The sequence below is a fragment of the Hyla sarda genome, chromosome 2 (genome assembly GCF_029499605.1).
Source record: "Hyla sarda isolate aHylSar1 chromosome 2, aHylSar1.hap1, whole genome shotgun sequence".
Classification (NCBI taxonomy): Eukaryota; Metazoa; Chordata; class Amphibia; order Anura; family Hylidae; genus Hyla; species Hyla sarda.
The window spans coordinates 264,559,899-264,583,244 of NC_079190.1; the positions used below are offsets into that span (position 1 = coordinate 264,559,899).

The following is a 23,346-nucleotide window of genomic DNA, read 5'->3' on the forward strand; positions in this document are numbered from 1 at the left end:
GGGGTGAGAAGGGCCGACAGCAGCGCTCTAGACCCCAGGAAAGGCAGTGGGAGAGAAGCGGGCAGCGACGGCCTCTCTCCCCCTGCCTTTCCTGGGGGTGTATCGGCGTATAACACGCACACAGACTTTGGGCTAAAAATTTTAGCCTAAAAAGTGCGTGTTATACGCCGATAAATACGGTATATCCCCTAAATAAACAATTTGCTAATTAATAGTAAGTTTGTAACCCTCACACTCCCCGTAAGGGGTTATCCACCGTAAGGTGACTTTAATACGTGCTAGACAGTAATTGACATGCTTAGGAAGAATCTGTGCTTGTCCTGGGGCTAAGTGTTGTGAGTCCACTATAACACTGGTGTTTTCTTTTTGTGAAGTGGCTACTTCCTGTTGGAGTTCCGTTCCTCCATCTACAAGTCCCAGGATCCCTTGTTTGTAATTGTAAGGTAACTTTTCTCCCTCCCACACATCACTCATCCCACTTATTGAAACACACCTGAGTTCTCTTCCATGCAGTGCTGTGGTTGAAACTACACCTGCCACCCTGTAGAGAATGATATCCCTTCCACCAAGCGGTTCACTCCACCCATTGAGGCAAAGACAGGCTCCCTTTCAACACTTGATTAGTGATGTAATTTCTTGGACCACACTGAAACCTGGGAAAAGCTGAGACACCAGTAATTTTGTATGCTGCTAAAAATGAACATCAGGGCAAATGTCACAGAGGAATTGCGAGACCAGCCATCAAACACAGGTACAGACACTATATTATGAACTACACTAACTTTACAGCCCCTGTATCACAGTCAACTTATAAACAAATACTGGAATACCCTTTTAACATAGTTTGGGTGCCTTCCCCTTTAAAGCGTACCTGTCATATCCCAAAAAAATGTATATGTTACTTAGTGCCTAATCCTTAAAATGTACACACATTTTTTTTATTCGTCTAACACCTATATTTCTCACAAATACCTGCTATGTGTTTCTCACTAGATTTGTCATTCTGTGCTTTTGAGGGGGCACTCTGCATGACTCATCTTCCTCCCTGAGTGCTGGTTCTCTTCATCCAATAACTGCAGGCTGTCCTGTATCCCTCTCCCTTTTTTTGTCACCATTCACATCCTGTCACCAATGCAGCTCACAATCTATTTCACAACCTATTTCAGGCACCTGCACCATAGAGTCAATTCAGAAGTGAGCACAGAGGAGTGCAAGTCCTACCCTCTCTTACTGGACTTTGTCTATGCCTGTACTTCAGCTTGGACAAAGATGATGCTGCAGCCAGACAGGTTTTTTTCTGGATGGTACGGAGTATTTTTTTTTATAAGCCACAGTTTCTATAAAAAGGAAATTATATTTTCTTATATAGAATATAGTAAATTATAAAGGTTAATGTTTTGCTAAGTTTTTGAATCTGACAGTGTTCACTTAAGTTGTTAGTATCTTGTTGTTGTGCTCCATATTGCAATAGCCAACAGCCACTGTGGTGCAACCTCAGTGCCGGTGTAAGGACCACTCTAAAAAGTTGTGCCATCATTGTAATGAAATAAAAGTTCAACCATAAAAAGTTTTGCATCATTCCAAAGAGAAACCCACTTATATGTAAGTCTATATGTAATTTCAAAGAAATGCAAGTTTAGCACCAGACCAGATATAAAATAATTTTGAACAGAGGTAAAATTATTCATCACGTCAAGTCCCTAACCAGTGCTTATACGCGCTTGTCTTCTGCGTCTTCAGGATTTCCTCCTGGTACACCAGTTTCCTCCCACATGCCAAAACATTGATTTATTAATATCCTATGGAACTGACTCTACTGTGCAGGTGCCTGAAATAGAAAAATTAGATTGGGAGCTGCATTGGTGACAGGATGTGAATGGCAGGGGCGTAGCTATAGGGGTACAGAGGTAGCAGTTGCATTGGGGCTCTGATGCCTTAAGAGGCCTCAAAGCACACATGCCCAATAAGAGATCTGTATAATGTTTGGCACATGGGGCCCTGTTGCAGATTCTGCATCGGGGCCCATAAGCTATAAGTTACACTTCTGGTCAGTGGTGACAGTCTCTATAAAATACTGCCCAATATGTTGTGTCAAAAACACAAAACAACTGCTACACATGTAATTCTTCCCCTTCAGTTTTGCAGACCCTCTACTGGAATACATCATCTTGTTTTAGCGAATCCTTCATTTTCATCATCAATCTCTCAGTCTTCAAATCATGACACTGCAACTGTGACAACAAGATTGTCTTCTTCTCTTAGAATACCTGCCTTTTTACACATTGTGCTACTGGTTGCACTGAGATGTCTGTTTCACACATGGTTAGAAGCCCATACACCTGATGTTGCTATGATTGTTTCACAGTTGAAATACTTCATGGGGGTAGACAGGATTGATGCAGAACGACACCTAGACCCGGGGACGCAGAATTTCTTTAAAAGATGGCGATCTTTCATTGTGTCTCACTTTGACCCCACTGAGATTGCAGAAATAGTATACCCCTTCAGATACACTACCTGGTATAACACTGAAGAACTTTAGGGTTCACTGGGAGCATTACGTCTTCCAAATGACTGACCACATTCTGACCATTTCTTCATATCCACTGACTGACCCTTGAATTGAGGGAGCTGCTAAGGGAGAATAATGCGTGGGCTGGCCTGATGGTTGAGAGTGGACGCTTGACAATGTATGACTGTGATTGGTGACCACTGTTGGATGAGCAGTTCTGTTCCTACAGGAATGCTCGTCTATCTGCCTCTGTATGGGTATCACCTATACATATATACTTATCTGGATAAGAGAGGGTGATATAGGTTTCAAGGGTTGTGAGTGTTCTGATATTCTTATGTTAACCCAAGATGCTGTGTCAACAATAGATTACCTGCTGCCGTATCCTTCTTATCACATGACCTGCTATTATATGTGACTTTCTGCCCTCGCACTTCATTTGGGACTGTGTTATCTCATGATTGTTTCACACAGTGCATGTATGCTGTATTCTGTATTCCCAAAAGGGATTTATTGTTCTTCTTTACATTTTTGTATTATTGTTTACTCACTTAAAAATTCCAATAAAAATATATTAAAAAATAAATAATAAATTATTGTCTTCTCTATTATAATCCTGCAGGTCAAACAAGCCAGGCCTCCACATATCCCGAAATAATCTGTGCTGTTGGATAAATTCCACTGATCCCTAAAATGGAAAAGGCCTGGACAAACCAAGGGGTAAAGAACTCAAATGAAATGTTCACGAGCCCAAGCCAAGCATTACATTGTATACACTTAAAAAAAACACTTGTATTGCAAATTTTCCAAGAGTTAAATGAATAAAAAAACTAGCAGTTGCTTTGTAACCAAATCAAAGGGCTTAGTTGTCCAAAATACCAGCTCAGAACCAGGCGATTCAATTAAGTGTATTATTTTTTTTATTTCTCAGCAAGAAAGATAGTATCCTTTAGTTTTTAGGATGGTTGATGTCTGTCCAAATTTCAAGTCTTTAAAAAAAAAAAAATCAGGATCCACCTCTGCTAAGAGACTGTGCCGTCCTTTCTACAAAGTATCCTCTTTTGAATCTATTTATTTAAATGGGGGAGGGCATCTCATTGCCTCCTCCCCTGCCATGTTCGCCGCTTTGATTCTCTTTTTCCAAAGACTAGTTCATTGTCTGCCGCACATCATTTAATTACAAGTGTGTTCGTTCCTTTTCTCTGTGTAATTACCAACATGAATGGGGCCCTGGGAGATCAGAGAGAGAGCGTCACTTCTCACAGTGCAGCAATGCAATTAGAAGAGAGGACAGCGTTCCAGCTGCCGGCTTGTGTTATATAAAGATTTGTGTTCTCCGCCACTTAATCAGGATATTTATGTTTCCGGCTAACCTCTACAAATTGAGCACTTAAAAGATATCTTTTTTTTTATTTTTTTTTTAGAAAAGATTTTTCTATTTTCTTTTAAAAATTACCTTTGCTTTTTTTTTCCCTGAGTGCGGTGATAATGGACTAGAAAAGCGTTTGATAATTGGCAAAAAAAGAACTTCTGAGAGAGCTCACAGATCAAAATGATGACATACAGTGAAAGCTATTCAAATATCCAAACTGGTTAAAGGACACACAATCTGAATTATTGGTGCACACTTCACAGCGTGTTAATGCAAAGAAGGAGCTGAGGAAGGATGTACAGGTGGGAGAAATCTCATCCGCATGAGCCAAAATATTTAGATACTACGCATTTGAATACATTCTAATGATACGGTCTAATCACATAAAGAAACAGGTCAGATTTATTATGATATGGTATTATCAATGCTTGTCATTTAGTAGCACCACCCTTAAAGGAATCAGGAATTGTTGCTCTCCTCATGAGCTTATTGCTGTTGGGCCGGCTGCAGGAACCGCCGGAAATCAACTGGTATGACCGGCGGCTACCTTTCCCCTACAGTACAAATATAGTATTGATAGACACCTTTAACCCCTTAAGGACTCAGGGTTTTTCCGTTTTTGCACTTTCGTTTTTTCCTCTTTACCTTTTAAAAATCATAACCCTTTCAATTTTCCACCTAAAAATCCATATTATGGCTTATTTTTGGCGTCGCCAATTCTACTTTGCAGTGACATTAGTCATTTTACCCAAAAATGCACGGCAAAATGGAAAAAAAAATCATTGTGCGACAAAATCGAAAAAAACGCCATTTTGTAACTTTTGGGGGCTTCCGTTTCTACGCAGTGCATATTTCGGTAAAAATTACACCTTATCATTATTCTGTAGGTCCATACGGTTAAAATGATACCCTACTTATATAGGTTTGATTTTGTCGCACTTCTGGAAAATATCATAACTACATGCAGGAAAATTTATACGTTTAAAAATGTCATCTTCTGACCCCTACAACTTTTTTATTTTTCAATGTACAGGGCGGTATGAGGACTCATTTTTTGCGCTGTGATCTGAAGTTTTTATCGGCAAGATTTTTGTTTTGATCGGACTTTTTGATCACTTGTTATTCATTTTTTTAATGGTATAAAAAGTGACCAAAATATGCTTTTTTGGACTTTGGAATTTTTTTGCGCGTACGCCATTGACCATGCGGTTTAAGTAATGATATATTTTTATAGTTCGAACATTTATGCACGCGCCGATACCACATATGTTTATTTATTTATTTTTTTACACTGTTTTATTTTTTTATGGGAAAAGGGGGGTGATTCAAACTTTTATTAGGGAAGGGGTTAAATGACCTTTATTAACACTTTTTTAAAAAAATTTTTTGCAGTGTTATAGGTCCCGGCTCAGGAGCGGCAGCCGGCTCAGGACGTAAATATACGTCCTGCGTCGTTAAGGGGTTAAAAAACCATAGGCACTACCATGTTATGCCAAGTCTTCATAGCAAGAATTGCTTTTGTACTGACTCTGATCTGGATAATAAAGGGCAGTGCAGGGTTTCAATGATGTAATAGTGATTACTGTACTTAATAAAGCCTATAAATAGGGTTATCCTGATGGAACATCCCCTTTAAGCGGCTTTTTTTACATGGGGTAATTATTAGCTGAACTTATCTATTATTGCCCCTTGTAAAAGATACTTCATTATGCCAACAAGCAAGCAAATGCTTATTCACCTGTTGATTGCTGGGATCATGAAGCAGAAAAAAAAAATCAACGTTAGTTGGCCCCGCATTTCCTATTGTGAAGAGGGATGTGTTGCTGTGCCCACAATGATATAAGGTAACTATAATTAAACCATCTAAATCTTCTTTTAACCCCTTAAGGACCCAGCCCATTTTCACCTTAAAGGGGTATTCCGCCCCTAGACATCTTATCCCCTATCCAAAGGATAGGGAATAAGATGTCAGATCGCCGCGGTCCCACTGCTGGAGACCCCCGGGATCCCCGCTGCGGCACCGTGCTATCATTACAGCACAGAGCGAGTTCACTTTGTGCGTAATGACGGGCGATACTGGGGACGGAGCAGCGTGACGTCATGGCGCCGCCTCTCGTGACATCACGGCCCGTCCCCTTACTGCAAGTCTATGGGAGGGGGCGTGACGACCGCCACGCCCCCTCCCATAGACTTGTATTGAAATGGGCGGGCCGTGACATCACGAGGGGCGGAGCCGTGACGTAACGATGCTCCGGCCCCTGTACCGCCCATCATTACGTGCAGAGCGAACTCGCTCTGTGCTGTAATGAGAGCGCGGTGCCGCAGCGGGGATCCCAGGGGTCCCCAGCAGCGGGACCGTGGCGATCTGACATCTTATCCCCTATCCTTTGGATAGGGGATAAGATGTCTAGGGGCGGAATACCCCTTTAAGGACCTGGCAATTTTTTGCACATCTGACCACTGTCACTTTAAGCATTAATAACTCTTAGATGCTTTTACTTTTCATTCTGATTCCGAGATAGTTTTTTCGTGACATATTCTACTTTACGATAGTGGTAAAATTTTGTCGATACTTGCATCACTTCTTGGTGAAAAATTCCAAAATTAAATGAAAAATTAGATTTTTTTTTTACTTTGAAACTCTCTGCTTATAAGGAAAATGGACATCCCAAATAGATTATATATTAATTCACATATACAATATGTCTACTTTATAATTGCATCATAAAGTTGACATGTTTTCACTTTTGGGAGACATCAGAGGGCTTCAAAGTTCAGCAGCAATTTTCCAATTTTTCACAAAATTTAAAAAATTTTAATTTTTCAAGGACCAGTTAGGTTTTGAAGCGGATTTGAGGGGCCTTCATATTTGAAATACCCCATAAATTACCCCATTATAAAAACTGCACCCCTCAAAGTATTCAAAATGACATTCAGAAAGTGTGTTAACCCTTTAGGTGTTTCACATGAACAGCAGCAAAGTGAAGGAGAAAATTCAAAACTTAATTTTTTACACTTGCATGTTCTTGAAGACCCAGTTTAGAATATTTACAAGGGGTAAAAGGAGAGAAATCACCCTAAAATTTGTAACCCAATTTCTCTTGAGTAAGGAAATATCTCATATGTGTATGTCAAGTGCTCTGTGGGTGCATTAGAGGGCTCAGATGGGAAAGAGCGACAATGGGATTTTGGAGAGTGAGTTTTTCTTAAATGGTTTTTGGGGGGCATGTCACATTTAGGAAGCCCCTATGGTGCCAGAACAGAAAAAATGACATGGCATACTATTTTGGAAACTATACCCCTCAGGGAACATAACAAGGGGTCCAGTGAGCCTTATCACCCCACAGGTGTTTGACGACTTTTCGTTAAAGTCGGATGTGTAAATGAAAAAAGAAAAAATTCACTAAAATGCAGTTTTTTCCCCAAATTTTACATTTTTACAAAGGGTAATAGGAGAAAATGCTCCACAAAATTTGTAACCCCATTTCTTCTGAGTATGGAAATACGTGTGAACATAAAGTGCTCTGCTGGCAAGATACAATGCTCAGAAGAGAAGGAGCGCCATTGAGCTTTTGGAGAGAGAATTTGGTTGGAATAGAATTCGGGGGCCTTGTGCGTTTACAAAGCCCCCAATGGTGTCAAAACAGTGGACCCCACATGTGGGGTGGAGTGAGCATTTACACCCCACCAGCGTTTGGCAGGTCTTTGGAACAATGGGATGAGCAAATGAAAAATTACATTTTTCACTTTCACGGACCACTGTTCCAAAAATCTGTCAGACACCTGTGGGGCGTAAATACTCATTGTACCCCTTATAACATTTCTTGAGGGGTGTAGTTTCCAAAATAGGGACACATGTGGGCGGGGGGATCCATTCTTCTGGAACTATGGGGGCTTTGTAAACACACATGGCCTTCAATTCCAGACAAATTTTCTCTCAAAAAGCCCAATGGCACTCCCTCTGTTCTGAGCATTATAGGTTGCCCGCAGAGCACTTTACATCCACATATGGGGTATGTTCTTACTCAAAAGAAATGGGGTTACACATTTTGGGAGGATTTTCCATTTTAGTTAAAAAAAAATTTTTTTTTGTTTTCCCATCCAACTTTAATGAAAATTTGTCAAACATCTGTTGGGTGTTAAGGCTCACTATACCCCTTGTTATGTTCCTTGAGGGGTGTAGTTTCCAAAATGGGGGTCACACATGGGTATTTTTGTTTTCCTTTTATGTGAGAACCGCTGTAAAATCAGCCACCCCTGTGCAAATCACCCATTTCGGCGCTCTCCCTCTTGAGCCTTGTTGTGCGCCCGCAGAGCATTTTACGCCCACATATGGGGTATTTCCGTACTCAGGAGAAATTGCGTTATAAATTTTGTGGATCTTTTTTTCCTTTTACCTCTTGTGAAAATAAAAAGTATGAAGCAACACCAGCATGTTAATGTAAATTTTAAATTTTTTTTACACTAACAGGCTGGTGTTGACCCCAACTTTTCCTTTTCGTAAGGGGTAAAAGGAAAGAAAGCCCCCCAAAATTTGTAACACAATTTCTCCCGAGTACGGAAATACCCCATAAGTTGCCCTAAACTGTTTCCTTGAAATACGACAGGGCTCGAAAATGAGAGAGCAGCATGCGCATTTGAGAACTAAATTAGGGATTGCATAGGGGTGGACATAGGGGTATTCTACGCCAGTGACACCCAAACAGGGTGCCTCTAGCTGTTGCTAAACTCCTAACATGCCTGGACAGTCAGCGGCTGCTCAGAAATGCTGGGAGTTGTTTTGCAACAGCTGGAGGCACCGTTTTGGAAACTTTGCCATACGATACATTTTTCATTTTTATGGGGGGGGGGGGCAGTGTAAGGGGGTGTATATGTAGTATTTCACCCTTTATTATTTGTCAGTGTAGTGTTTTTAGGGTACATTCACATGGGCGGGAGTTTATGGTGAGTTTCCCGCTAGGATTTTGCGCTGCGGTGGAAAGTTTGCCGCAGCTCAAACTTGAAGCAGGAAACTCACTGTAAACCCGCCTGTGTGAATGTACCCTGTACATTCACATGGGGGGCAAATCCTTCAGCTGTTTCAAAACTACAACTCCCAACATGCACTGACAGACCATACATGCTGGGAGTTGTACTTTTGCAACAGCTGGTGGCACACTGGTTGGAAAACCTTCAGTTAAGTTCTGTTATCTAACTCAGTATTTTCAAACCAGTGTGCCTCCATCTGTTGCAAAACTACAGCTCCCAGCATGTAATGATCGCCGAAAGGCATGCTGGGAGATGTAGTTATACAACAGCTGGAGGTATGCAACTACAACTCCCAGCATGGCAAGATGGCCCTTTGCTGTTCGTGCATGTTGGGAGTTGTAGTTTTGCAAGATTTAGAGGGCCACAGTTTAGAAATCACTGCACAGTGATCTCCAAACTGTAGCCCTCCAGCTGTTGCAAAACTAAAAATCCCAGCATGCCCAAACAGCACACAGCTGTCTGGGCATGCTAAAGGTTGTAGTTTTGCAACATCTGGAGGGCTACAATTTAGAGACCACTGTATAGTGGTCTCAAAACGGTAGCCCTCCAGATGTTGCTAGGCAACTCACCGGTTTCCGACCTCATCACCGCCCACTGCCGCCACCGATGGTAAATGGACCTCTGGTCACAGGACAGTTCCCCCGTTCTGCCCGCACTACTGTGGGTGGGCAGAACAAAACTTTAACCCCCCCGTCCCTGATCTGCTATTGGTCGGTTGCTTCTGACCGACCAATAGCAGGGATAGGAAGTGTGGCACCCCTGCCACCTCACACCTATCCCTTCAGGGGGATCGTGGCTGTCTTGGACACTCCCGATCCCACTTATTTTCCAAGTCTCCGAAGACCCGTATGACCCGGAATCTCCACAGATCGCCGGTCTGAAATGACCGGCGATTTGCATCGATCGCCCACTTTGGTGGGGTCTCAGGACCCCCCTGGTCTGGTCCCCACCCGGCGCGTGGCAGGGACTGAAACTCCCACAGGCGTACAGGTACGCCCTGGGTCCTTAAGTACCACGGAGCAAGGGCTTACCCATACGCCCTGGGTCCTTAAGGGGTTAAAGGGGAACTCCAGGAAACTAAACCCATAGAGCATCCTTTCCCTCTTATCAACCTATATATATATATATATATATATATATATAAATATATATATAACTCAACGTGTGTGTGTGTGTGTGTATGTATGTATGTTCCACAAAAACGTCCAAACGGCTAAAGATATTAACATGAAACTTGGCACACATGTTACTTATATGTCAACAACAAACATAGGATAGGTGATTTAACCCTTACCGACCCCCATTTGCCAGGGGTAGGGTTTATGTTTAAAGTCCTATACAAGTCAATGGGAAATATATGTTACTGTGTAACTTCCAAACAGCTGGAGATATTTTGATAATACTTGGTCACATGTTACTTATATGTCCACTTAAAATATAGTATAGTTAATTTAACCCTTAACTACCCCCATTTGTGAGGGTCGGGATTTTTGTTTAAAGTCCCATACAAATCAATGGGAAATGTATGCTCCCACATAACTTCAGTACGGCTGGAGATATTTCAATACCTGGTACACATATTACGGGTCGGGATATGAGGACGGGATGGGAGGTCGGGATAGGAGGTCGAGATAGGAGGTCGGGATATGAGGACGGGATATGAGGATGAGATATGAGGTTGGGATAGGAGGTCGGGATAGGAGGTTGCGATAGGAGGTCGGGATAGGAGGTCACTATATCTGGTCTAAGGGTATGAATGTATTTAGACAGAAGGCTGGTTAATACATTGATAACTATTGTGTGGATTTGTAATAGACCCTATAGTCCATTGTCTTGCATTTGCCCTCTTTATTTTTGCAATAAAGCACAACCTGGATTCCAGAGGCATAGTTTTGTGATAATAGTATTGTGTTTCATATAGCCTACTGTATAAAAGCTGACTATTTTCTCATTCACCTATCCAAGTTGATATTTTTCTTAGTGGGAACATGTGAAACACCCACAGCATTGCAGTCATTTTTGTGAGTGCTGTTGGGTGTAATGGTATATACAGTATACCACCCTCTATGTAACACCCACGGTTAGAAGACAGGAACACTGGAGGTAGTGGATCCGCTAGACCTGTATGGCAGATGATGCGGGCCATACAAGGGAGCGGAGTCTGGTTTTCACCAGAGCCCATCAGGTCGCTACCCCTGGCACGACCTGACCACACAGGCGGCTGAGGATATTCGAGGCACAGGAGGGATACAGCAACTCGTAATCAGGATACCAGAAGGACAGGGCCAGCAGCCCAGGTGCATATTTAGGAGTGTAGCAGGAGGACAGTAGGCAGGGGGCACAGGAGCAAAGTCAGGTCACAGAACAAGAGGTCAGAAACATGGCAAGGCAAGACTCAGTAACGCTTTCTCAATGGCACAAGGCAACAAAGATCCGGCAGGAATGTGTGGAAGGTGCAGGAATTTATAAGTGAGGCACCGGTGTAGACTTAATTATGAGTGTACTGGCCCTTTAAATCTTATAGCTCCAGTGCCCGCCCTAGGAGGCGGGGACACGTGCAGCAGAACTGAGAGGCAGGGGAGAAGACAGCAGAGGACCGAGGTGAGTGATGGGCTGGGATTCGTATGCGGGCGCGTTCCGTGATGCGAATACCAGCCCCGCCGGGTAGAGGAGAGAGCAGGGCAATGCGCTCATGACCAGCACATGCGGCCAAGGAGCAAACCGTAACAGTTACCCCCCCCCCCTTTGGTCTCCCCCTCCTTTTGTGGTGTAGAAATTTCCTGAGAAGGTCACGGTCCAGGATATTCTCCTCCGGCTCCCAAGATCTTTCCTCTGGACCATAACCTTCCTGGTCAACCAGGAAGAATTGTTTACCTCTTGTGGTCTTAGTGGCAAGAATCTCTGTGACCTTGTAGACATCAGAAGATTCGGAGACTGGCGTGGGGACAACATTTTTCAGAGAAAACTGGTTGATGACTAGGGGCTTGAGGAGGGAAACATGGAAACAATTAGGAATACATAAAGTAGCAGGTAAACAGAGTTTGTAGAAGACTGGATTAATCTTTTGCAACACCTGGAAAAGGCCTAGAAAGCGAGGACCAAGCTTGTAGCAGGGAATCCTGAACTGAATGTATTTGGAGCAAAACCAAACCTTGTCACCAGGAGAGAAGGAGGGAGTAGGTCTTCTACTCTTTTCAGCCTGTGCCTTCATGCGTGAGGAAGCTTGAGATAAAGACTGTTGAGTTAGCCAAATGGAATAAAATTCACGGACAAGCTCATCAACAGCTGGCACATCGGAAGAAACTGGAAGTGGAAGAGGAGGACGGAGATGGAATCCGTAAACAACAAAAAAGGGAGAAGACCTCGTGGACTCAGAATCTTTATGATTATAAGAGAATTCTGCCCAAGGGAGAAGGTCGACCCAATCGTCTTGACGAGCAGAAACAAAATGAAGAAGATAAGTCTCCAGAAGAAGAGGGTGGTAGGCTGAGGAGAAGTCCAGATTGATGTCAGACGGGTACAAAGAGCTCTCCCGAACTTAGAAACAAACTGAACTCTGCGGTCCAAAACAATATGCTGTGAAAGACCATGTAGACGGAAGATATGTAGCAAAAAGTACTTCGCCAGCTGTGGAGCAGATGGGAGACCTGGTAGAGGGATGAAATGAGCTTTCTTGGAAAACCGATCAACCACGACCCAAATGACCGAGTTATTACGGGATAGTGGCAGATCGGTGATAAAATCCACAGCAATGTGGGACCAGGGAGTCTCTGGAATGGGTAAAGGCTGTAAGAATCCAGCAGGTTTCTGCCGAGGAGTCTTGACTCCGGCACAAGTGTCACAGGAATGAACAAAATCAGAAACATCACATTCTAGATGCAGCCACCAGTAGTGCCGAGAGATTAGAAGTAAAGTCTTACATACTCAAGGATGACCTGCCAACAAAGAAAAATTACCCCATTTCAGAACACTGAGTCTCAATCTGGCAGGCACAAATGATTTTCCAGGAGGAACTTGCTGAATATTGTCAGGAGCGGCAGAAATCAAGCAATCTGGAGGAATAATAAGCCTTACTCTGGAGTCAAAACCTATGATGTCTGAGGACCTGGAGAGAGCATCAGCTCTGATGTTCTTGCTAGCTGGACGGGAGTGAAGGAAGAAATTGAATCTAGAAAAGAACAAAGACCACCTTGCCTGACGGAGATTCAATCGCAGAGCAGACTGAAGGTACAGAAGATTCTTATGGTCTGAGTAGATGCTGACCGGATGAAAAGACCCTTCTAATAAATGTTGCCATTCCTCCAAGGCAAGCTTGATAGCGAGGTGTTCTCGATCTCCAATGGAGTAGTTCCTCTCAGCAGGTGAGAAAGTCTTGGAAAAGAAACCACAAGTTACAGTCTTGCCCTTGGTGCTTTTCTGAGGAAGAACGGCACCGGCTCCAACTGATGAGGAATCAACCTCCAAGGCAAAAGGCTTCTCCGTATCATGTCTAGAAAGCACGGGAGCAGAGGCAAACACAGACTTTAAACAGGAGAAGGCCTCTTCAGCCTCAGGAGACCAAGTCTTGGGAATAAAGCCTTTTTTTGTGAGAGCCACAATCGGAGCAAACCATGGAAGAGAAATGTGGGATGAATTGATGATAATAGTTAGCCAATCACAGAAAGCGTTGAATAGCCCGTAGGCAAAAAGGACGAGGCCAATCCAATACCTCAGACAATTTATCTGGATCCATCTGCAGGCCTTGATGAGAAACAATGTAGACGAGAAATGGGAGACTAAACTTCTGAAATAGGCATTTCTCCAGTTTGGCGCAGAGATAATTCTTCCGAAGGCGCAGAAGAACCTGACGAACATGAGTATGGTGCTCCTCTAAATTGGTAGAGAAGATCAAGATATCATCTAGGTATACGACAACACAGGTGTAGAGAAGATCTCAGAAGATATCATTGACAAATTCCTGAAAAACAGCTGGAGTATTGCAGAAACAGAAAGGCATCACGAGATACTCAAAATGTCCATCACGAGTATTGAAGGCCATTTTCCATTCATCTCCCTCGCGGATACGAATAAAGTTATATGCTCCCCGCAAGTCCAACTTGGGGAGGACCTTGGCTCCCTGGAGACGGTCAAAAAGTTTGGAGATCAGAGGAGGTGGACAACGATTTTTGACCTTTATCTTGTTAAGTTCCCTGTAGTCAATACATGGACAGAGAGAACCATCCTTCTTCCCCTCAAAGAAGAAACCAGATCAAGCAGAAGAGGACTTACAGATAAATGCCTTTTGGAGGTTCTCCTGGATATATTTAGCCATGGCTTGGGTCTCAGGAACCCATAGCGGGTAAATTCTTCCACGAGGAGGTGTGGTTCCAGGCTGTAAATCAATGGGGCAATCGTAAGGACGATGTAGAGGTAGAGTCTTGGCCTGCTTCTCGCAGTACACATCTGAAAAATTTTGGTAGGGTAGAGTCAGACGAGGCAAAGGAGAAAGACGAGAAACTTTAGGCTGGACTGGCCTAAGACAAAGATTTTGACAGAACTGTCCCCAGCAAGTAATTTCTCCAGTTCTCCAATCAAGTTGCGAGGAATGATGTCGGAGCCAAGGAAGACCAAGAAGTACAGTGAGGTAGCACATAGAATTCAATCTTTTCCTTATGCAAGACAATCACTTGCATGACGAGAGGCTCAGTACGGAATAGCACCTTACAGTCCAGATTTTGTCTATTAACAGAAAAGATGAATAAAGGCTTGGCAAACCGAGTAACAGGAAGATGATATCTATGGACCAAAGAGGCATCAATGAAGTCGCCTGCGGACCAGAGTCCAAAAATGCAGTAGCGATGAATGAAGTCTTGACTGAAGCATAGATGTGTACTGAAATGGTCAAACGAAGAGAGGTATTCTTCACACCTTGGGATGCCTCTCCCACCTGCCCTAGGTACGAGCATTTCCCGGATGCTGAGGACAAATAGTACAGTCTTTGAGGATGTGCTCCGGGCTAGCACAATACAGATACAAATTCTCACTGCATTGACGAGATCTTTCTTGTTGCAACAAGCGAGAACGATCCACTTGCATAACCTCTTTGGCAAGAGGCACAGGGGACTGCAGTGGTGGACGTTGGAACACGGGTGCAGGTGAGGATATCGCCGTGTTCGGCAGGTTCTCTGTCAAGTTCTTCCTGCTTCTCAGCAAAATGCACATCAATACGTGTAGCTAAGTGGATAAGTTCAGTCAAGGAAGACGGAGGATCTCTTGCAGCGTGAGCATCTTTTATACTGCTAGACAGTCCTTTTTGGAAAGTTGAACACAAGGCCTCATCGTTCCATGCCAGTTCTGAGGCAAGAGTGCGTAATTGAACTGCGTAGTCACCAACGGAGGAATTCCCTTGGCAGAGATTCAGCAGAGGCATCTCAGTAGAAGAGGCACGAGCAGGTTCCTCAAAGACACTGCAGAATTCAGCAAGAACAGCCGTCAAGTTAAAGGGCATGGGTCACCATGGTCCCAAAGAGGTGTAGTCCAGGCCAGAGATTTTCCGGACAAGAGACTGATGACAAAGGCCACCTTAGCTCGTTCCATCGGGAATTGGCCAGACATAAGCTCCAAATGCATGGAACACTGTGTAACGAAGCCTCTACACAACTTGGAATCACCATCATACTTAGAGGGTAAAGGTAACTGTAGCTCGGACCCAGAAGACGCTGCAGGAACAGGTGGAGGAAGTGGAGCAGGTTGCGGTGGCTGCGGCATGGCTAATAACTGTTGCATCATAGCACACAATTGAGTAAGTTGCTGCCCTTGTCGGGCCAACTGCTGCAACTGACGAACCACAATGGAGGGAAGATTCATGACTTCTGGCAGAGGTGCCTCAACAGGATCCATCGTCGGATCTTACTGTTATACTCACGGTTAGAAGACAGGAACACTGGAGTTAGTAGATCCACTGGACTTGTGTGGGAGCGGAGTCTAAGGTGTGTGGGAGCGGAGTCTAAGGTGCTGCTGGTTTTCACCAGAGCCCGCCACAAAGCGGGATGGTCTTGCTGTGGCAGGCGGCACCCAGGTCGCTACCCCTGGCACAACCACTGAGGAGATTCGAGGCACAGGAGGGATACAGCAACTCGTCGTCAGGAAAGCAGAAGGTCAGGGCTAGCAGCACAGGTGCGTAGTCAGGAATGCAGCAGGAGGTCAGTGGGCAGGCAGCACAGGAGCAAGGTCAGGTCACAGGGCATTCAGGGTGTAGTAGGCATAGGTTCTAATGTGGAACGACCCTTTTTAGTGCAAAGTAAAACTTGCCAAGAACATTGTAATAGAAATAGTGGGTAGAGTGAATTAGAAACCCCTCACCCTCTTTTAGTCCTTTTTGTTCATTACAATTATTTTAGACATACTACAGCAATGTTACGCCGAGCGCTCCGGGTCCCTGCTCCTCCCCGGAGCACTCGCGGCGTTCCTCTCTCTGCAGCGCCCCGGTCAGAACCGCTGACCGGGAGCGCTGCACTGACACTGCCGGTTGGGATGCGATTCGCATAGCGGGACGCGCCCGCTCGCGGATCGCATCCCAAGTCACTCACCTGTCCCGGTCCCCTGCTGTCTCGTCCTGGCGCGCGGCTCCGCTCCTTAGGGCGCGCGCGCGCCAGCTCTCTAAGATTTAAAGGGCCAGTGCACCAATGATTGTCTATTTAACCTCACTTTCCCTTCACTTCCTTGCCGGATCTTGTTGCCTTGTGCCAGAGAAAGCATTTATAGTGTTTGCCTAGCCTGTGTTCCAGACCTTCTGCTATTGCTATTGACTACGAACCTTGCCGCCTGCCCCGACCGTCTGCTACGTCTGACCTTGCCTCTGCCTTGTCCTTCTGTCCCACGCCTTCTCAGCAGTCAGCGAGGTTGAGCAGTTGCCGGTGGATACGACCTGGTTGCTACCGCCGCAGCAAGACCATCCCGCTTTGCGGTGGGCTCTTGTTAAAACCAGTGGCAACCTAGAACCGGTCCACCGACACGGTCCACGCCAATCCCTCGCTGACACAGAGGATCCACATTCAGCCTGCCGAATCCTAACAAGCAATAAGCTATTTCTTGGCAGCCTATTTGTCTAAATCATGCTGCATATCAACAAAGGCTATACTTTTACATGCATTTCTAGGTTCAATAGTACCACTATGCAAATCACATACAAATCCACCACACCATGACCACATATTAACACCATGATAACACCACCATAATTATAGATACCAGTTCTACAAGGCTCTGAAGATCTTATAAGTTATTACAGCGCAGTTACATCCAGTGACTAGTGATGAGCATCAGGATCCATATTCGAATTTGTGATATTTCGCGAATATATGGACGAATATTCGACCAATTCACATATTAGCTTTGTTCGTTCCCTTTTTTTCATCTAAAAATTGTAATGAAATTCGTATAGTGCACATGCGCAATTATATCTTTCAATTAACTAAAACTATACCCTACTGTAGAACCTATCTGCTAAACTAACCTACCCTATCTAAAGCTAAAATAATGGAGGGATCAGTGTCCTCTGGAAGTGCCAATATTCATGAATATTTGCATATTTGCATATACAAAATATTTGTGCTCCACAATGACTCACACAGTAAATAACATTGGAGCTTTCTTTGGACCACAAGCTGGAAGCAGGGAGGGATGATCACTTTTTTTTTTACACAGTACACATCATTGTGGTGATGTGTACTGTGAAGAAAAAAAAAAAGAATATTCGTCATTACGAATATATAGGGCTATATTCTAAATATTCGCGAAATCACGAAGTGCCGATATTCGCTGTAAAAATTTGCATTTCGAATATTTGTGCTCAACATTACCAGTGACCACAGATGATGGTCCTCATTTACTATTGCAAATTCTGTCTGCACCGGAATTTGTGCCAGAATTTGCGCGAGAATTGAAAAAAATGGGGCATGTCCATCTGTAAAAGGGGACGTGGTTGCCAGAAAGGGGCGTGTTCCCAACATTTTTACAAAAAAACAACATATTTACTAAGGTTTCCATAGAAAATATGGTGGATTTGAGCTGAGGAAAACCAGACAGATCACAGCATGAGTAAAAAAAAAAAGCAAAGTGTAGGGAAAGTGGAAAATGTAGGGAAACCTTAGTAAATACCATGGAAAATAAATTGTGGGGAATTAAAACCCACAAAGAAGCCTACACAACACTCTTAGTAAATCAGGGCCAATGTCTTCTTTGGTTAGTGTTGTTTACTTTCCTTTTTCCTCTCCATGTGGCCCAGACCGCAATAAAGACTTCTTGTAACTATGACTTTGGGTCTTCTTTTCTCCAGCACCCGCCGCAGCTTTTCACTATTCATTGTCGAATATTCTTCACTATGCACATTTGCAGATGTCACAAAGTATTAAAAGAGTTTTTCCAGACAATGGCCCAGACACATTCAGTCTTATATTTTATAATTCAAAAAACCTTCCAGAGACATCGGTGGCATCAGAAATCACAATCTCAAGTGAGTTGGAATTCTAGAATAAAATACACGTGAGTTTAAGAAATATTGCATTTCAATACATTCAACTGCACCTGATACAAAACAATTCCCATATCCTTTTACGGAGAAAAGGATTACATTTCTCTTAACATTTAGCCAGTTTAGAACCTGTGTCCTAATTGCAATAATAAAGTTGGTTATTGCTTTCATTTGAAGGGAGATGTATAAATGCTCCTATCTGTTATATTTAGAGAACAGCATTTTCATGAAAGAGAGAAGGTGGGAATCTCAAAGTGTCCTGTTAATTCATATCACAGGCGTATTAAGAGTTTCCATTTCACACTTCAAACCTTATTTCAGCTACAGATGGTATCATATGTAAGCTACAAGGGAGAAAGTTCTTCAGCAATCCGTGTCCCCATGGTTTAGGATGTGAGGATAGGTGGAGGGGAGCAGGTAATGGGAGGGGAGGGGAGATAAGTGTGACAAGCCGCTGTAACATTCCAATACTTGTGTGATTTAATCCAATATAGGACTAGGGCAGTAAATTCAGAGTACGCTGTGCTGATACCAATGAATGATGGGCAGACGCAGGCAACAAGTTTATCTGAGGCTGGCAGGTAACAGGAAAGAGAGATACAAAGTCACAGGTAAATATGCGCCACATTTCCCATGCACTGATGCTTTAAATCCGGTTAATCCGTCCAGTGAACTAAAACACTGAAACACATTTTCTTATCTTTTGCAGCCAAAAAAGTCTATATAAGAGTGCCATCACGTGTAATAGATTTAGAGGTATTAAAGTACCCCAAGCCTTATATACAAGCCCCTTTGCTTTACAAATTCAACACGCTTATTGTTACTATTTGTTTGAAGATGTGATTGAATTATGCCAAATGCCTAAACCACTTCTGCTCTGATGTCCTTGTAATAAAATGTCCTGCCATGTGATCTGGCAGTTCATGAATATCACAGGGTGTTATTAACCCCTTAACGACATAGGACATAAATGTATGTCCTAATGCCACGGTACTTAACGCACCGGGACATACATTTACGTCCTGTGCAGGATGCAAGCACTGGTTAGGCGCTTGCATAATGCACGGCAGGTCCCGACCGCGATCGCGGTGATGTCCGCCATTAACCTTTCAGATGCCGTGATCAATACAGATCATAGCATCTGCAGTAATGTGGTAGTTTGAATGGATGATCGGATCACCCAGCAGTTGGAGGTCCCCTTACCTGCTCCAGCCATCATCCCTGGGTCTTCTCTTTTGGTCTGACATTGACACAGAGAAGAAGATCGCCGACAATACTTCAGTATATGCAATCTAATGATTGCAATAAATAGTCCCCTATGGGGACATAAAAACTGTAGGAAAAAAAAAAGGAAAAAGTTTAAAAAAAAAAGTGAAAAAGCCTCTCCCCTAATAAAAATGGCCCCTTTTTCCCATTTTATCCCAAAAAGCGTAAAAATGCTGCATGTGTAAATGTTCAAACTATCAAAATATAATATTAATGATTCCATATGGTGAAGTACGTAATAGTAAAAAAAAAAAGGCCAAAATTGCTCTATGCATTTTTATTTACAACAACTGGGTCATGTGATCACCAGTTAAACCCACAAAAAATCGCAGCTGAATTCCTGTGAACTACAGGGTGACATCATAAACAATCAGATTAATCCTATTATCTCTAAGAACCCTCCCCTACCAGCTCTAGCTGTATGCTGCTGCTATCTCTATGATAGTTCCTGAGGCTGTGTTTACATATTACATGTTTTTTATTTATTTTTTTTATTTATTTTTTTAGGGGGGGGTAGTTTTTGCCACAATTTATTCCAGAATTGTGCAAATCCCTGTTAAAATGTACCATTTTTACTGCAATTTTTGCTAAAATGTGTGTGGTGGTAAAACTCCATTCCTTTCTGCAAAATGTAGGCAGCATTAGGAAATCATTTCAGTACTGGAATTGCAATCAGTATGACTGCTACATCTAAAACAAGTAAGCACAAGGCAAACACAAGAACCTTTGCATTATTTCTCATAATACCCTATGCTATAAGCAAAAAAAAAATCCAGGAGTGTTCTTCCCAAGCATGCATTATGCCATTTTCTGCTAATTCCGCTATATTCTGGTCCAAAGCAATTGTATTATGTACAGAGTGATTGCTGGAAAAGAATGAAAGAAATAAAGGCTCTGGCATGGCATATGACCCTGGTGGGTCCATTTTGCTAATTATGAAAATTTGCCTGAAGTTTTACTTTAGGAAAAATGTTGTTCAGGTTGTTCTACACCCCTATTGGGACACAAATCTATCTATACTACACCCTATTATATTTCATTCATCCACTCTGTCTTGTTGATCCTTGATGCTCAATGCCACTATGCTAATAAGGAATAGCAGTATGTTTCTTTGTAGGATTGCAGAAGAATACAGATGATGCTGTCCCTGATGCTTACAGGAAAGAAATGAGGGAGAAATTATAATAGTATTTTTAAAGCCCAGTCAACTAGAAACAATTCTATAAGTTGTTCCTGAAAACCTTGCATAGTTTTCCCTAGCAATGACATGCACACTTTAAGTTTAAAGGGGTATTCTAGCTTTAAACATCTTATAGGGGATAAGATGTATGATTGCAGGGGTTCCGCCGCTGGGGACCTCCACGATCTCAGTGCAGCCCCCGGCGTTCTGTGCCAGGCGCTGCCTCCGAGACAGGGACGTGACGTCACCACCACGACCCCTAGTGACAACACACCACGACCCTCCATTCATGTCTATTAGATGGGGACATGATGTCACGCCACGCCCCCTAGTGACATCACGCCACGCCCCTCCATTCATGTCTATGGGAGGGGACGTGACATGATGTACATATGAATGGAGGGGGTGTGGCGTGATGTCACTAGGGGGCATGGCGGTGATGTCACGTCCCCGTCTCGGAGTCAGCACTCGGCACAGAATGCCGGGGGCTACACCGAGATCGTGGTGGTCCCCGGCGGCAGGACCCCTAGCTGGAAAACCCCTTTAACTTGCATTTCAAGGACAGGTCCGTATTGAATGTGCAGTGTACGAAAGAGTTACCTGCTAGAGGCAGCTAGGAGCAGAGATACACATCCCTGATGTTGAGTCTATCTTTTAATTTGTATATGCTTTGCATTAAACTTTGCGACATTTCCACAACATCTTCTAATAAAGCCTCTCTGAAAACTCTAGGACAGCCCGGGTCAACTGGAGCAAAGAATCGTCAAACTGCCGAAAACTTTCTGGGAAGCTCAGAGTTGCCAGAAGCTCTGGATTCGTCCCTGCCACTTGAAGCTCTCATCCGCCTAGCATCCCGGAGCTGCATAAAATCAGCTTGTTTCTGAGAGAGCATCTCTGACTTGAAGCCTTTCTGGCAGACAAAAACCTATTCATGTTGGCAAGAGCAGAGAAGATAGGAGCAAGCTTTATCTTTCATGTCTATTCTGCTCCTCAGCAAGCCCTCCCTCCAGACAGCTCTTTTCATTAGACAAATGTTTATTTCCCCCTCATAGCCTTTCATAATTTCATTCTTTGCATAAAGACAGGAATAATAAGGCATCACGACTCGAGGAGCGCGACAATCCGTTTAATTTGCTGGTTATTAAAATGCACAGAACTGAAGTTTAGCTGTTCAGTGTTAGCAGTGTCCTGGGTCAGGAAGCTCTGCATGTGAAATACTGTAACTGCCCAGAGGGATACGCCACCGCACTGACAACATAAACGCGCAGGTGTCCCTGGCAGACACTGCAAGAGAACTTACCCTATAAACACATATATTTAGTTGAAAGAAAGAATGGCGGCAGCAACCTCACACCCTGGTATCCCATCACTAAAAGACCATATTGAGCAGATTTTGCTTAGAAGTTGAATTCTGGGAGTAACAATGGTTTTCTAGGAAGAGTTCCCCCATAAGTTGGTATTTTACCCAATCATTCGTCATAAAACAGTCAGCGTGGCATGTCAAAAGAAAGATGACTTTCAAAGATGTTAATGTGATATGTGGTTTTTAAAAACAATTGCCATTTTGGAATTAAAGGATTCTTCCTTGTAAAACTTCAGATGACCATGTGTAAGTACAAACATAGAGCACGTTTACCCACATCGGCGTGGGATTTATCCCGGTTTACCTTGGTGCTGCTGACACTAACTCAGTCCCTTCTTAAAGAGTATTTCAGTAATGCGGTTATATATACAGTGACCCCCCGACCTACGATGGCCCCTACATACGATCATTTCAACATACGATGGCCTCTCAGAGGGCATCGCATGTTGAAGGCAGCATCATCATACAATGCTTTTGTATGTCGGGGCCATCGCATAAACAGCTATCCGACAACGCTGACTGCTTCAGCTGCCACCGGATAGCCGTTTACGGTGCCCCATGTGGTCCGCTAACGATCACTTACCTGTCCTCGGGGCTCCAGCGCGTTCTCTTCGGGATCCCCTGCATCGTCTGCGATCTCCATCATCGTCATCACGTCGCTGCGCACGCCGTCCCGTCATCCAATAGGAGCGAAGTGCGCAGTGACGTGATGGTGGCGGCGGAGAGCGAGGATGCCGGGGAAGCAGAGGCCTTGCCGAAGCGTCGTGAACGCCCCGGGGACGCGGCGACAGTGATGGAAGGCGACATCCAGGGCAGTGGTGACGAGCGGTGAGGGTCCGGAGCGCCGGGGACAGGTGAGTACAACTTCCTATATCAGTGGTCTTCAACCTGCGGACCTCCAGATGTTGCAAAACTACAACTCCCAGCATGCCCGGCTGTCCGGGCATGCTGGGTGTTGTAGTTTTGCAACATCTGGAGGTCCGGAGGTTGTAGACCACTGTCCTATACTTTGCACGGATCCCTCAACATACGATGGTTTCAACAATTGATGGTCCATTTGGAACGATGGATTACCATCGTATGTTGAGGGATCACTGCATTCTTTATTTTGAAC

At 43.8% G+C, this 23,346-nt stretch overlaps 1 long non-coding RNA gene across 1 annotated transcript; it reads left to right on the forward strand.

The window, feature by feature from the left end:
- Positions 1-376: 376 nt before the first annotated feature.
- On the forward strand, positions 377-19,032 carry LOC130356066 (uncharacterized). The gene is made up of 3 exons (XR_008888766.1): positions 377-443; positions 3,135-3,232; positions 18,918-19,032. It is a non-coding gene; the product is annotated as an uncharacterized LOC130356066 (long non-coding RNA).
- Positions 19,033-23,346: the final 4,314 nt, after the last annotated feature.